Source organism: Polypterus senegalus, chromosome 7 (genome assembly GCF_016835505.1).
Source record: "Polypterus senegalus isolate Bchr_013 chromosome 7, ASM1683550v1, whole genome shotgun sequence".
Taxonomy (NCBI): domain Eukaryota; kingdom Metazoa; phylum Chordata; class Cladistia; order Polypteriformes; family Polypteridae; genus Polypterus; species Polypterus senegalus.
Window position 1 is genome coordinate 35,936,225 of NC_053160.1, and position 13,338 is coordinate 35,949,562.

The following is a 13,338-nucleotide window of genomic DNA, read 5'->3' on the forward strand; positions in this document are numbered from 1 at the left end:
ACCAACTCACCTAAACTGCATGACTTTGGACAGCAAAAGGAAACTACCCATACTGTAAATAAATAAAATGAACTCTGGACTGTTGCGTGACTGCTTTCTCTACTTCTCACAGTGAACATGTACGCAGTTAAATTTGGATTTGTACAGTGTAGTGTGGTTCTGTTAGCATGGCAGAAGATCTCACGTCATGATAAGTCATGCAGAACAAACTAGCTTGCACGTTCCCATGCACTTATGCGTGCGGCAAGCTACATAAATGTCATCCTGTGGCAACAGGCAAATGACTGGATGCATGCGTCAAAACGACTTAGATGGCCTGGAGGCCACAATCTAGGAATCCCTGCCTCTGTAGAAAATTGAATGAGCATGAAGTCTGCGAATCTGATATGTAATCAGACCAGACTTGGCACGTCAGGGAGGCCAGACTGACCCAATGAATGACGCTGTATGTAAAGTTGTTCTCATGGGTACTAATACAGTACATCTTCTTTTCTGTGTCATTACTTGCTACAAATAGTCAGATATACAAATAAGTTACTACATTTTTCTTTTATTTATTGTTCTTATTTTGCTTTGGTGTTGATCTTCCAACACCTCTTGTGCAGGGTTGTTTTTCACCCAACTGGGCTAGTTTTAAAACTGTGAAAAATGATCAGCTTTGCAGAGTGTTATTTTTTTGAGGTGTTTTGCAAATGCATTGTCAATTCCAAATAGACACCTCGTGCTCTAAAACCTTTGTGCCTGAAACACAAAGGGGACCCCCAACCTGGGTACACAATGTATAATAATACTCTCAAAATACCAATGAGGGGCACTCATTGGTCTTTGATGTCATATATGCATATCATTGCACATAAAAGTCACCAAGCCCACCACTCTACAATTCTAAATTGTGTATTATTGTCACAGGGAAAATATGCCATTCATTAAGCTGGTATCTAACGCAATTAGGTGGGGTTTGATCTTGGGCTGCAAATTATTGCAGGAGCTAGCCATCCTGCACCTGAGAATTACCCAGACATCCCCAGGCTACTTTATATGTATAATCCCTGCAGAGAGTCCAGACTCTGCCCTGGTTATTCTGCCATGGGTACACCCTCTGAGAGAGGCCTCTGGGCAATCTAAAGTAACATTATTATTTTTATGAACAAAATCAAGAGTATCCACCACTACCTTGCTTTGCAATCCGCTCACACTACTCCTTCTGAATTCTTCCCATCTACTCACTTTTTTTCTTTCTTTCAACTTCCCTCCACCTTAGAAATATCAGATATAATCCTTCATTCTAAGTCATCCACCTGTCTGCTTGACCCCTTACCTACATCACTTGTCAAAGCCTGCCTTCCATCTCTGCTCCATATTATATCTGCTATTATCCATTCTTCTCTTTCAACTGGAATTGTTCCTGCTTCATTCAAAACTGCTGTAGTAACCCCAATTTTTAAAAAAATCGGCGCCGATCCATCTAATTTTAACAACCTGCGTCCGATCTCTAACCTACCTTTCTTATCCAAAATCCTAGAAAAAGTGGTAGCCAAACAGCTCCACTCTCACTTATCCCTGAATAACCTGTATGAACAATTCCAGTCTGGTTTCCGCCCACTCCATAGTACAGAAACTGCATTAATCAAAATAACTAATGATCTTCTCATGGCAGCAGACTCCGGCTTACTCTCTATCCTCATACTACTTGATTTGAGTGCGGCTTTTGACTCCATTTCTCATTCCATTCTTCTCAATAGACTATCCTCCATTGGTGTCACCCACAATGTCTATAACTGGTTCACATCCTACCTTTCTGGCCGCTCCCAATTCATACAGCTCAAATCATTTTCATCTCACTCTGTATCCGTTACCTCAGGAGTGCCTCAAGGCTCTGTCCTGGGCCCCCTTCTGTTCACCATCTATCTCCTTCCTCTGGGCAATATTTTCAGGAAATATAATATCCATTTCCACTGTTATGCAGATGACACCCAGCTTTATTTTTCAACTTCACCCACAATCACCCTCCCACCTACCACCCTTACTGACTGTCTGGCCGAAATCAAAACTGGTTTACATTTAATTTTCTTAAACTCAACAGTGATAAAACAGAGATCCTTCTTATTGGTACAAAATCCACATTATCCAAATCCCATAACTTCCCTATTATAATTGAAAACGTAATATCAACCGTCTCCGCCCCTCTCTCACCCCTCACTCTGCTGCAGTTCTTGTTCATAGCCTTGTCACCTCTCGCCTTGACTATTGTAACTCTCTTCTTTTTGGTCTCCCTCAAAAAACTCTTCACAAACTTCAATTAGTCCAGAACTCAGCCACCCGTATTATCACGAGATCTCCTTCTACTCACCACATCACTCCTGTTCTGCATCAACTTCACTGGCTCCCTGTCAAGTTCCGCATCGAGTTTAAAATCCTTCTGCTAACCTTTAAAGCTATTCATGATTTAGCCCCCCCATACCTGTCTAACCTTCTCCACATCGTCACCCCTTCCCGTACTCTTAGATCATCCTCCTCAATTAAATTGACTGTTCCTTCCGCTCGTCTTTCCACAATGGGGAACAGAGCTTTCAATCGTTCTGCCCCCCGACTTTGGAATGCACTGCCTCCTGAGATTAGAAACATTAATTCATTCTCTCTGCTTAAGTCTTCAGTTAAAACTCATCTTTTTAAACTTGCCTTCTCTATGTAAACACTGTACTGTATTGTGTGTTGGGTGTTGTGTAAAGTGTACGGTGTCCTTGAGTGTTTGAAAGGCTCCTATAAATAAAATGTATTATTATTATTATCAAAACACCTTAACTGGCTCCTCCTGAATCAAAAGATATTCCAACATCTTCTGCTATTGGAAGGTTTCCTTGTCCTTAAAGTGGATTCGAGTCACTTTTTAATTCCTTTGCTTTCATTTTATGCAGGGTGGGCCAGTGCTGCCAGTGCTACCACCTCACAGCTCTAGTCTTCTGAGTTTCAGTTTTGATCTTGTCACTGTTTTTGTCAAGTTGGTCTGTTTTCTTTTGTCTGTGTGTGTTTATGTCTGGCCAGACTTTTCAGACACTTCTTATTATATATCACCTTTCCACAATTGTCTATGCAAGTTGTCACACATGTGTATGCAGGGTTCACCCGAATGTCTCAGATAAAACTGACAATACCACTCAAAAAGGGTATGCTAACGTTAACAATATCTTCTTATTCTTTAAGGAGTTCATAGCTATAAACGTTTCCTTAGAGATGACACCAAGCTCTGCCCCTTCTGGGCTCAGTCCTATGTATACCAATGATCTCCTGGAATAAGGGCATCATTTGGACTCTTGAATGCCCTGAGAAATAGAGATGTAAGCTAATTTAAGTTGAAATGACGATAACGATGCCTCTTTTTGTTCCTTTTCTTTGTGAATACTTCACCAACTTTACCAGGCTGGTGCCCAAACTATTTACACCCATGTTCATTACATCTGTTACAATGTCTATCTCATTCTTTATATTTTACTAGGAGGCTTTGCCCCCTGCTCACTTCACTCGCCAACCTCCGTACCTGTGTTACGCGCTAGCCTCTTTGCGGTTCTGTCGCTCGCATATGGGGATGCGGATGTACAATTTAAACAGATTTATATTTTCATGGGAATTGTTGCATATGCATCATAGAACTATTTTACATTGCAGCGAGTAATTAACCATATTAAAAAAGAGTTAAACATAATAATTTGAAAGTAAATTATGTTTCATGTTGCGTTAAGATTTATTTGTTGCATAATACGATTTTGTTTAGTTTGGCTTTGAAATGAACACACAAATACTTTTTAAACTTACACTTTTACTGTAAAACTTTAGTAAAAACTATTTTCTTTCATTCTAATTAATGAAATGTTTGGCTCGATTTGTCATTGCAAAAGCTATTCTAATTGGAAACTGTAAACGTTTTAATACGAACGGTATATGAAGATCTTTGTTGTCTAATGTTATCCACGGAAGATGTACTACATTACCTTTCTTGGATACATACTTCTTTCTATAGTAATTCTTGCGGTGGAAGACCGGAGGGTGTTAACGGTTGGAGATATTCTTCGGGATATTGTAAGTTGATGTTCTCTCTTCCACACGATCACCACCAACAGTTTCAGCATAGTCTATTGATACACATGCAACCAATTTGCCATGTAACCGATCAACATTTTTGGCTTTAATTTGATTGACTTTATCGTTTCTCTGTGCTAGGATTGTCCATGTATTAATTTTTTCTGTTGATAACCCTTCGTGATGAAATTCTTCAATAAGATTTGGACATACGTATTCTTTAATTGGGAACTTAAAGTGAGGAAAACATTAAAATTTATAAGAGCTGAGAGCACAGGAACTGTGTCTGTCAAAAGCATTCACACAAATGAGAGGTGAGATTATCGTGTATGTGGTTGAATATGGTTGAGAAGAGGGCGGGACTTGAAAAAATCTCATGGCCAAAGTCTCATCTTGTGGGACTTGACAAAATCTTCCAAAAAGTCTTGTCTCGTTGCAGGATTTTTAAGTGAAAAAGATAAACACATGCAGGAAGTATGAGCTAACTCCACGCAGACAACTAGCAGAAGGATTTAAACCAAAGATCGTTTCCCTACTGCTGACATAGCTTTCAACTTTTCATATATATATATATATATATAGATATATATATAGATATATATATATATATATATAGATATATATAGATATATATATATATATATATATATATATAGTGGTCATCCAAGGGAATTACAGGCTCAATGAATATGAGTTTCTGGGGCGCCAACCCACTCATCTCTGCTCTTATAACCCTGAGACGAGAAGAAGCAGAGTCAGTTTCCCTCACTGGGCAGTTTTTTTGTATTGCAGAAAAAGACAAAGAACAAAACAGTTGCCATCTTATATACATGTATACCTCAATCAGCCATAACATTAAAACCAGTGCTTGGGGAGACAAGACAAAACCTTTTCTTGTGCTGGAATTCAGGCACTTCCAGGCAGGTGGCACAAGGGAATTGTGAAGGGTGGACACCACATTGAGAAATTACATTATCAGTTTTGCTATGGTTCGTTTTGGGCAATCCCCGGCGGACACACCCCGTGTGGCGGAAGTGCCAGCTGCGCACCCGTAAGCCCTCCGGGTGTCCCCAGTCTTCTTCCCCCCAGCACCTACTGGTGTGGCGGAAGTGCTGAGGTCCAGGGTTCTTCAGGCACCAGGGTGCCACCTGGCGGTGGCCACAGGCCCCTACAGGGTTGGGCTTCCATGCCCTCTGCCCATGGCCCCCAACACAACCAGGGCGGTCGCCCTCTCGTGGTCTGGAGGAGGCACAAGCCCTCCTCCGGTCCTCCTGGGCGGCCCTGCTGGGCTCCACCCTCAGCCGCATGCGACTATATATTGTGAAGGACAGCCGGGTCCCATGCCCGGCAGGGATGCCCCTGCTGTTTATGTTCCGGAGGAGCCACCATGGGCAGTCCAATACCTCACCCAGGACACTTGGTGGCAGCCTCCCTGGCCGACGGTGATTCCCCAACTGCCCGCAGGGCTCCATGGGAGATGGAGTCCTCCACAGCTGGGTTGGGGCCCGGGGTGGCTGCTAGGGGGGGCTGTCTGCTTCCCACAGCCCGGCTGGACGAGTCTTCAGCCCCACATGGAAGTGCAATTAGGACCAGGTGGTTAATCACCTGGAACACTTCCGGGTGGGCTATAAAAGGGCCCAGCCACCACCACTCGAAGAGCCAGAGTTGGGAGGAAGGAGACGAATCTTATCTGGGAGGAGTGGTGGAGCGAGGTGGAGAATTGTGGTTTTCTGTGAGTTTTGTGCTTTGGGACTGTGTTTGGGCTGTGTGGCACGGGGAAGACGTGTCCCACAGCTGAAGAAAAATAAGTCTTTTGTACTTTCTATACGTGCCTTCGTGTCTTTCTGTGTCGGGTCAGGCGCCTATATAGCACCTTTGTTACTATATATATATATATATATATATATATATATATATATATATATATATATATATATATATATATATATATATATATATATATATATATATATATATATACACACATTAGGTGATGTGCCCCCCTGGCCGCCCATGGCAGCCCAACCCCTCCTCGATAGCTTGCTATCAGTCCACAATTATTCCAAGACTGTCGAAATTCTGGCCCTGAGATTTATTTATTGTTATAGCAAATGCTAAAACTATTGGAAATTGTCGTCTATGCAAGATGAATTTTAATCTACCTGCTGAAGTATCACCAGGTTCTGACTTAATACACGGAAGGAATATGACTTCTCCTGTGTGATTTTGTCAGTAATTGAATGTTTATGAAGTTTGAAATTTTGTAAGCGTGTGCCTTTACATACATAGGCTTTATTTGTTGACTGACTGCTAACACACAACTGAACTACTACTGTTCTTAGCAGAGCTGCTGAGCAGATGTACAGAATATAAGGTATTTTGTTTGATATATGCACATTACATTGGTTGTACTGACATGTGGGAATCATTGTTATATTCTCCTAATGAAGACAAATAATGATCTACTGATGTATACTATATGACATACAGTTTTGAAGAAAAATGAGCATCACATGAAAACATTGCACGATTTCACAAACCTTTTTATATATATAGAGTAGATGTACAGTATATCCTTCCAATAATGGACCTTTTCTATTTGTCTGTATGAATGTTAAAATAATATCAAGTAAAATTCCAAAGTGATGTCTTTATTATAAATAAAAAGACTGGTGAAGACTAAATAAGGAGAACGCAACAGGCTATTAATAACAAGACAACCCAAACCCCAGTTGTTCCTCTCTCTTGTACCACCTCTGAACACTTATTTTTAGCCTCCTGTTTCATCTTCATAGTGAGTTAGCTTTCTTCAGGTGCTTTTAAACCACTGACCAGTGGTCACTTCCATACAAATCACTTCTTTGGCCACACAGTGACGCTAATGTAGAACTGCCTTCCTCCAGCAGCCCAAAATGAGGAAAGTCCCATTGGCAGTCTCTCTGTTGCTCTTAGTTGTTGCTTTTAGGGTGATATTTAATCCTACTCTTCCTTCTTGGTGTTGGGATAGGCAGCAGATTACTAGCCTCATGCTAGTCCTCACTGACTTCATCCCTAAATGGGTAAATCTGACTCCAGCTAAAAAAGACACTGAGCCATCATCGTTCAGGCACTCTTTGTCACTAATAACACTGGGTCAGGTGTCCCTGGCGTTAGCTGGCAGAACTCCTTTCTGGTTGCCACTTTCTTGTTCCTTTGGGAGGTCTGTGGATTATGTCTTTCTTCAATGACATGCTGAATTGCTATCCTCCAGCTTGTGCAACCTTCTCAGTGCATAAAAAGACTTGTGAATTATTGACCATCTCAGATCCATGGAGCTGCGAGATGACCTCACTAGGCAATATGTCAGCCTGCTGAGAATGATGCTATACTAAAAGATAAATGATCGATTACAGATGCACTATAGTTTTGATTGCAAATGATACATAGGTTTATTTCCTGATTATCCTCATCAAAAATGTCTGGATAAGTAAAATGGAAGCAGCAGGCTCACTCTTATTGTGGCACTTAAAGATCAATCCATCTTTATTTGTCATATACCAATAGGTGTGCACCCCACTGGCAAAAAACAATAAAGCAGCAAAAATTTTAGAGATTTCTATTGTACTCTCATTCTTTCAGGTGACTTGTTCCAATGGACATTCTAGAAATACTTGGCCTCAAATTATTACATTAAAGCAAGTAATATATCTGAATGTGCCTGGGAGGCTTGCATAGTGAATACGGAATTGTAATAATGCAGCACCACCTAGTGGCACTTGTATTAGCACAGCAAACTGTACACAAGGTAGGCTGTGTGTAATGGCATGCCTAGTACACATCACATATTCTTCTGCTCTTTAGTTTGTGTCTGCATTTGAGATACCAGAGAAAATTAGTTCATAAAATAGCTGTATATTCAGGAAGTGATTCTGTTCATACATCTCCAGCTCAGCATCATAAGTTATTTATCAATCTATTAATCCAGTTCAAAGTCCTGACAATGGAGAACCTAACTGACTTGTCAGCACTGGATGCCAAGCAGCATGTCTCCCTGGACTGGATGTCAGGCTGTCATTGGACATACTCATCAGATACTGGAACAATCCTGCATGTGATTTGTTGGAGGAAACCCACAGGAAAAACAAGAAAAGTTTCTTACTATCTTTAAATTATCTTAACAATGTCAGTTGCATTAAATTTAACTCAGTGATGTTCAAACGAATGAAAAATCCATACAAAAAATATAAGGGGGAACACCGAATCAAACCGGGACTCAAGGTGGCAACTCCATTGGCTCTGTCTTTATTCTGCTTTGATGCTAATTAGTAAAATTGACCTGTTTGGATGAAAGCATCTAAGAGAATAAATGTAAATGTAAAGCAGAATAGCTTGGTCTTGGCCAAAGGAACGTGCAAATTGAAACATTTTGATTCAGAGCAATTTTTTTTCTTTTTTTTTTTTTTTACAAAAAATGTATTATGTAGTTTGTAACTTCTGTTCTTTACTGTTAAAAAGTGATCACTCCTCCCAAGCGTTCCACAGATTTTGACACAATGGCCTGGCAGTCCAGTTGTTTGTTTCAGTTCTGGCAGAGCAACAAAACATTTTTCTGGTTGGAAGTTAAATTCACTCATTTGCATGTTTTGGCCATTATTCCTGCCTCACCATGACAACAGCACCTCTCTGTACAGGCCGGTTTTTCCTTTCCCGGGCCATCATCACCCTTGCTTGACTGAGGTCAATGAACTTATACACCCCTTTCTACTTTGAATCTCCAAGAATGACTTTCTTTCAATGTCCTAATCCGGTCCACTTTGGCACGTTTTCTCATTTTCCAAGAGCAAAGAGTGAGAATGTTCAAACTCTTTTTTTAAGCTTCATGGCATCCAATGGGATGTCAAGACTCTTTTTGGACTCGGCTCTGGATTCATGATTAAGGCTTTTAATAGAACACTAATAAAGATGGGTTTCCAATATTGTATTGTATTGTATTGTATTGCATTGTGTCTCATAGCTAGCACAAAGAACTCCACACAAAGGGCTTTCAGATCATAAGTTTATAATGTCCCCAAAACAAAGCATCCATATGGGCTAAAGGGACATTCTTTTACCTCAATATAATTAATTTGCCTATCATCCATCAAAGATGGTGGCACTAGCAGAAGCCAGAGTATGAGAAAGCTACAATTTGATCCCTGGCTCGGTCACTAACCTGAGTGAGGATGTCTGATGTTGCGAGACCTGATCATTGATGATCATTAATGATGTGTCCCAGCGCACTGCTGGATGCATCTTTAAACTATGGAAACTGGTAGTGACACTGAGGAAGAGACTGGGTGACAACCAAGAATAGATAAGTGACAACTGGAGAGACAGATGACAGCATGAAAAGATGGCAACAGGGGCAGGAAAGGGTAGCAACCTACCTGTATTTTTCGTCAGGAAGAACCTAACATAGCTTTAAATCGACCTACAAAAACATACCGCCAGGGGTGCCCCATCAGGACAGACCTAATGACGACCTTGGCAAATGGTCACTATCAACTACGATGATTGGTGTGTCTGCGGCACGTTCTGCAAGAACGAGCATGGCCTGAAAATCCGTCAAGAGTTGGGAAATGGAGTACAGCACATAAGACCTGGTGAGACGCAGAAGGATCCTGGCCCCGTAGCACCCCACAGTGCCAAGAACCTGCATGTACTTAGCTAAGTTGTTCAGTAGCATCAAATTAAATAGCCTTCAGCTAATCAGTCCAGGCTGTAGCACCAATTTGACAAGGATAGAGCCAGAAAGGGGGACGTAAATAAACAATTCCAGACTTTGACTACAATCATTGACAGCCTTGTAGCAGAGAGGTTTGGTGTTGAGGAGTGCAAGACAACTACAGTAATCCCTTGTTTATCGCGGGAGATAGGTTCCAAGGCCGGCCGCAATAACTGAATTTCCGCTTAGTAGGGACACCATATTTATTTAATTATTTAACGTGTATTTGGACGTTTTTAAACCCTCCCTGTACTGTTTACAACCCACCCTTTACTCTATTAATAACAGGGACCTACTTAACATTTCCTGGGGCACCTCTTCCACGGTTTCCGAAAGTGTATCCGTAGTAGTAGTAGGAACTGGCTATTTTTTGCGAGGCTGCAAAAACATTGTGATCGGCAGTTGCTGCCGCTGCTTCTTTTTCCGGTTGAAGAGCAGCTTGTAGGCGGTCATGATGTCATCGACCTTGTTGCAAAATTGAACCGATCGAACGGTGTTTAGGTTCAGCACCAGCCTTGGAAGAAGGAGCACGTTTGGGAGCCATTGCAGGGCGTGAAAATTGAAGAGAAGTTCAACACAAAGAAACCACAAAAAAAATCACACACAGTACAGTGTAAAGTAAACCGCTCGGTGAGAAAGCTTGAAGCGAAATGGTCGCAGCAGAGAGACGAAGAGGAGATGCTGTGGGATCTGGGCATCAGTCAAAACACCAATCATGGGCCCGATTAGAAAGCTGGAAGCTGTGATTTGTCGTCTCCCTCCCATGTACCAATCACAGTCCGTGTTACAACGCACTTAGTCACCTAACTTGTTTTGTTGTTCTTAGACTAGGAAATACTACTACTATATTTAAAAACCCGCGAAGCCGTGAATCCGCAAAAAGTGAACTGCGAAGTAGCGAGGGAATACTGTAGATCCATCTGCACCTTGAATCGCAGGGCAGAGAAGATTCACCAACTGTGGCAAGAGCTTCAGGCACTGGCAAGGCAGTTCAAGGCAGCTACTGAGGAGGAGAAACCACCACCTCTTTCCGAGCTTCATCATATTTATAGGTAGAAACTTATGACCCTGCATAGAGCAGAAGAGCACAGGCAATGGAGGACAGACAGAGCCAGGAAGCAAACTGCTTTCTTAGCAGACCCCTTTGGCTTCGTTAAGCAGCTGTTAGGGCAGAAATGTAATGGTCGTCTTGCTTGCTGTAAGGAAGAAGTAGACCTTTTTCAGCACAACACACTGAGTGACCCTGACAGAGATCAAGAGCTGAAACCTTAGAGAGTCCTGTTGGATATACCAGCCCCAGTAGTGGAGTTCAACACTAGAAAACTCACCTGGAAGGAAGTCCAAGAGATGGTTACAGCAGCCAGAGCTAGCTGTGCTCCAGGACCCAGTGGAGTACCCCATAAAATGTACAAGCACTGCCCAGAGTTCCTCAGAATCCGCTGGAAGATACTGTAAGTGATTTGGCAAAGGGGGATAGTAGCAGAACAGTGGAGGTAGGCAGAGGGAGTCTGGATACCCAAGGAAGAGAATTCAGCTAAGCTGGAGCAGTTCAGATCCATCACACTTCTCAGTGTGGAGGGGAAGATCTCCTTCAATATCCTATGTAGAAGGATGACAGATTTCCTCCTTAAGAATGGATAGATTGACACCTCAATACAGAAAGGTTGAATTCCTAGAGTTTCAGGGTGCCTGGGACATACAGGGGTTGTGACACAGCTGATCAAAGTACTGTGGCTTGATCTTGCCAATACATAGGGATCAATACCCTGCAAGCTGGTTGAAACTACTCTTGATCAATACCATGTATGCAGTAAGATCAAGGACCTCATCCTGAACTACTATGGGAACTTCAGAATTAGAGTCACAACTGGGAACCTAAAATCTGACTGGCACCAGCTTGAGAAAGAGATAACTGGATGTATCATATCAGTTATTCTCTTCGCCCTTGCCATGAATATGGTGGTCAAGGCAGCCGAGGGCGAGTGCAGAAGCCCACTATCCAGGTCTCGCAAACCCCCAACCCTGATCAGTGTTCATAATTGATTTGACGGTCACCACTACATCAGTGCTTGGTGGCAAGTGGATTCTCCAGGGCCTGGAAAAGCTCATCTCCTGGGCAAGAATGATCTTCAGACTAACAAAACCCAGGGTCATGGTGCTGAAGACGAGGAAACGTGGTGGACAAGTTTTGCATTTTTGTGGATATAATTATCTAATGCAAAAAACCAGTCACAAGCCTAGGCAAGGTCTTTGTAGCTTTAGGGATGCAGTGGCTGTCCAAGCAATGATCAAAAACCCAAAACTTGGCACACCACAGTAGACAAATCTGGCTTACCTGGCAGGTTCAAGGCTTGGTTATACCAAAATGGCATTGTTCCCTGTATCTTGTGGTCTTTGCTGGTCTACAAGGTGACTATATCAACTTGGAGAGGACAATTAGTTGTTACCTTCGTAGGTGGCTGGGTCTGTCATGCAGTTTAAACAGTGCAGCACTATATGGGAGGAGCAATAAGCTCTAGCTCCCCATTAACAGCCTCGAAGAAGAGTTTGAAGTGTCACGCACAACAGAGGCACTGCCTGAAAGAACTCCAGGGACTCTTATGAGTGGTATCAGCAGGCATCTTGATACAGACAGGTAGGATGTGGAGAGCCCAGGAAAGTCTGGAGCTAGCAGTCTCAGCTGAAAAACTAGGCTCTGGGTGGGCATTTTAGCAACAGGGCAAGAATATTTGGGAGCAATCCCACAACCATGGTACAAGGTCCATGGCAAGGACAAACACCATCTTGTCCTGGAGGAAGTGCATGCTGGTGTGAAGGAAAAGCAAACAAGAATGATGGTGGGCATGAAGCAGCAGGGAGCATAGACAAGGTGGAAAAGTGTGCTGGAGAGGAATTTATTTTGGGGTGACATCTAGCAGGCTGAACCACAGCGTTATCAGGTATATGGTTCAAGCCGTGTATGATATCCTATCCATCCCAGCATATCTAAATACCGAGGTCAAGACTTAGTCTCCAGTATGTCCTCTCAGCACTAGAAAGGGCTCATTGGAGCACATTTTCAGTAGCTGCACAGTAGCACTCAGTGAAGGCAGCTAATGCTGGTTACACAACCAGGTGCTCAAATCAGTAGCAGAGACCATTTCTAGAGCCATGGCTAACAACAGGTTCATCCACAGCCAGAGGAGCATCGCCTTTGTCAGGGCAAGAGAGTAGCATCAAACTCAGCCAGAAAGTTAACATTGTCAAGTTAGAAAAATTCTAGTCTATTCAGTTGGAATTTCCTTCATACAATACAAAATCAAATCCATCCATCCATTATCCAACCCGCTGAAACCGAACACAGGGTCACGGGGGTCTGCTGGAGCCAATCCCAGCCAACACAGGGCACAAGGCAGGAACCAATCCCGGGCAGGGTGCCAACCCACCGCAGGACACACACAAAGCACACATTAGGGACAATTTAGAATCGCCAATCCACCTAATCAGCATGTCTTTGGACTGTAGGAGGAAACCAGAGTGCC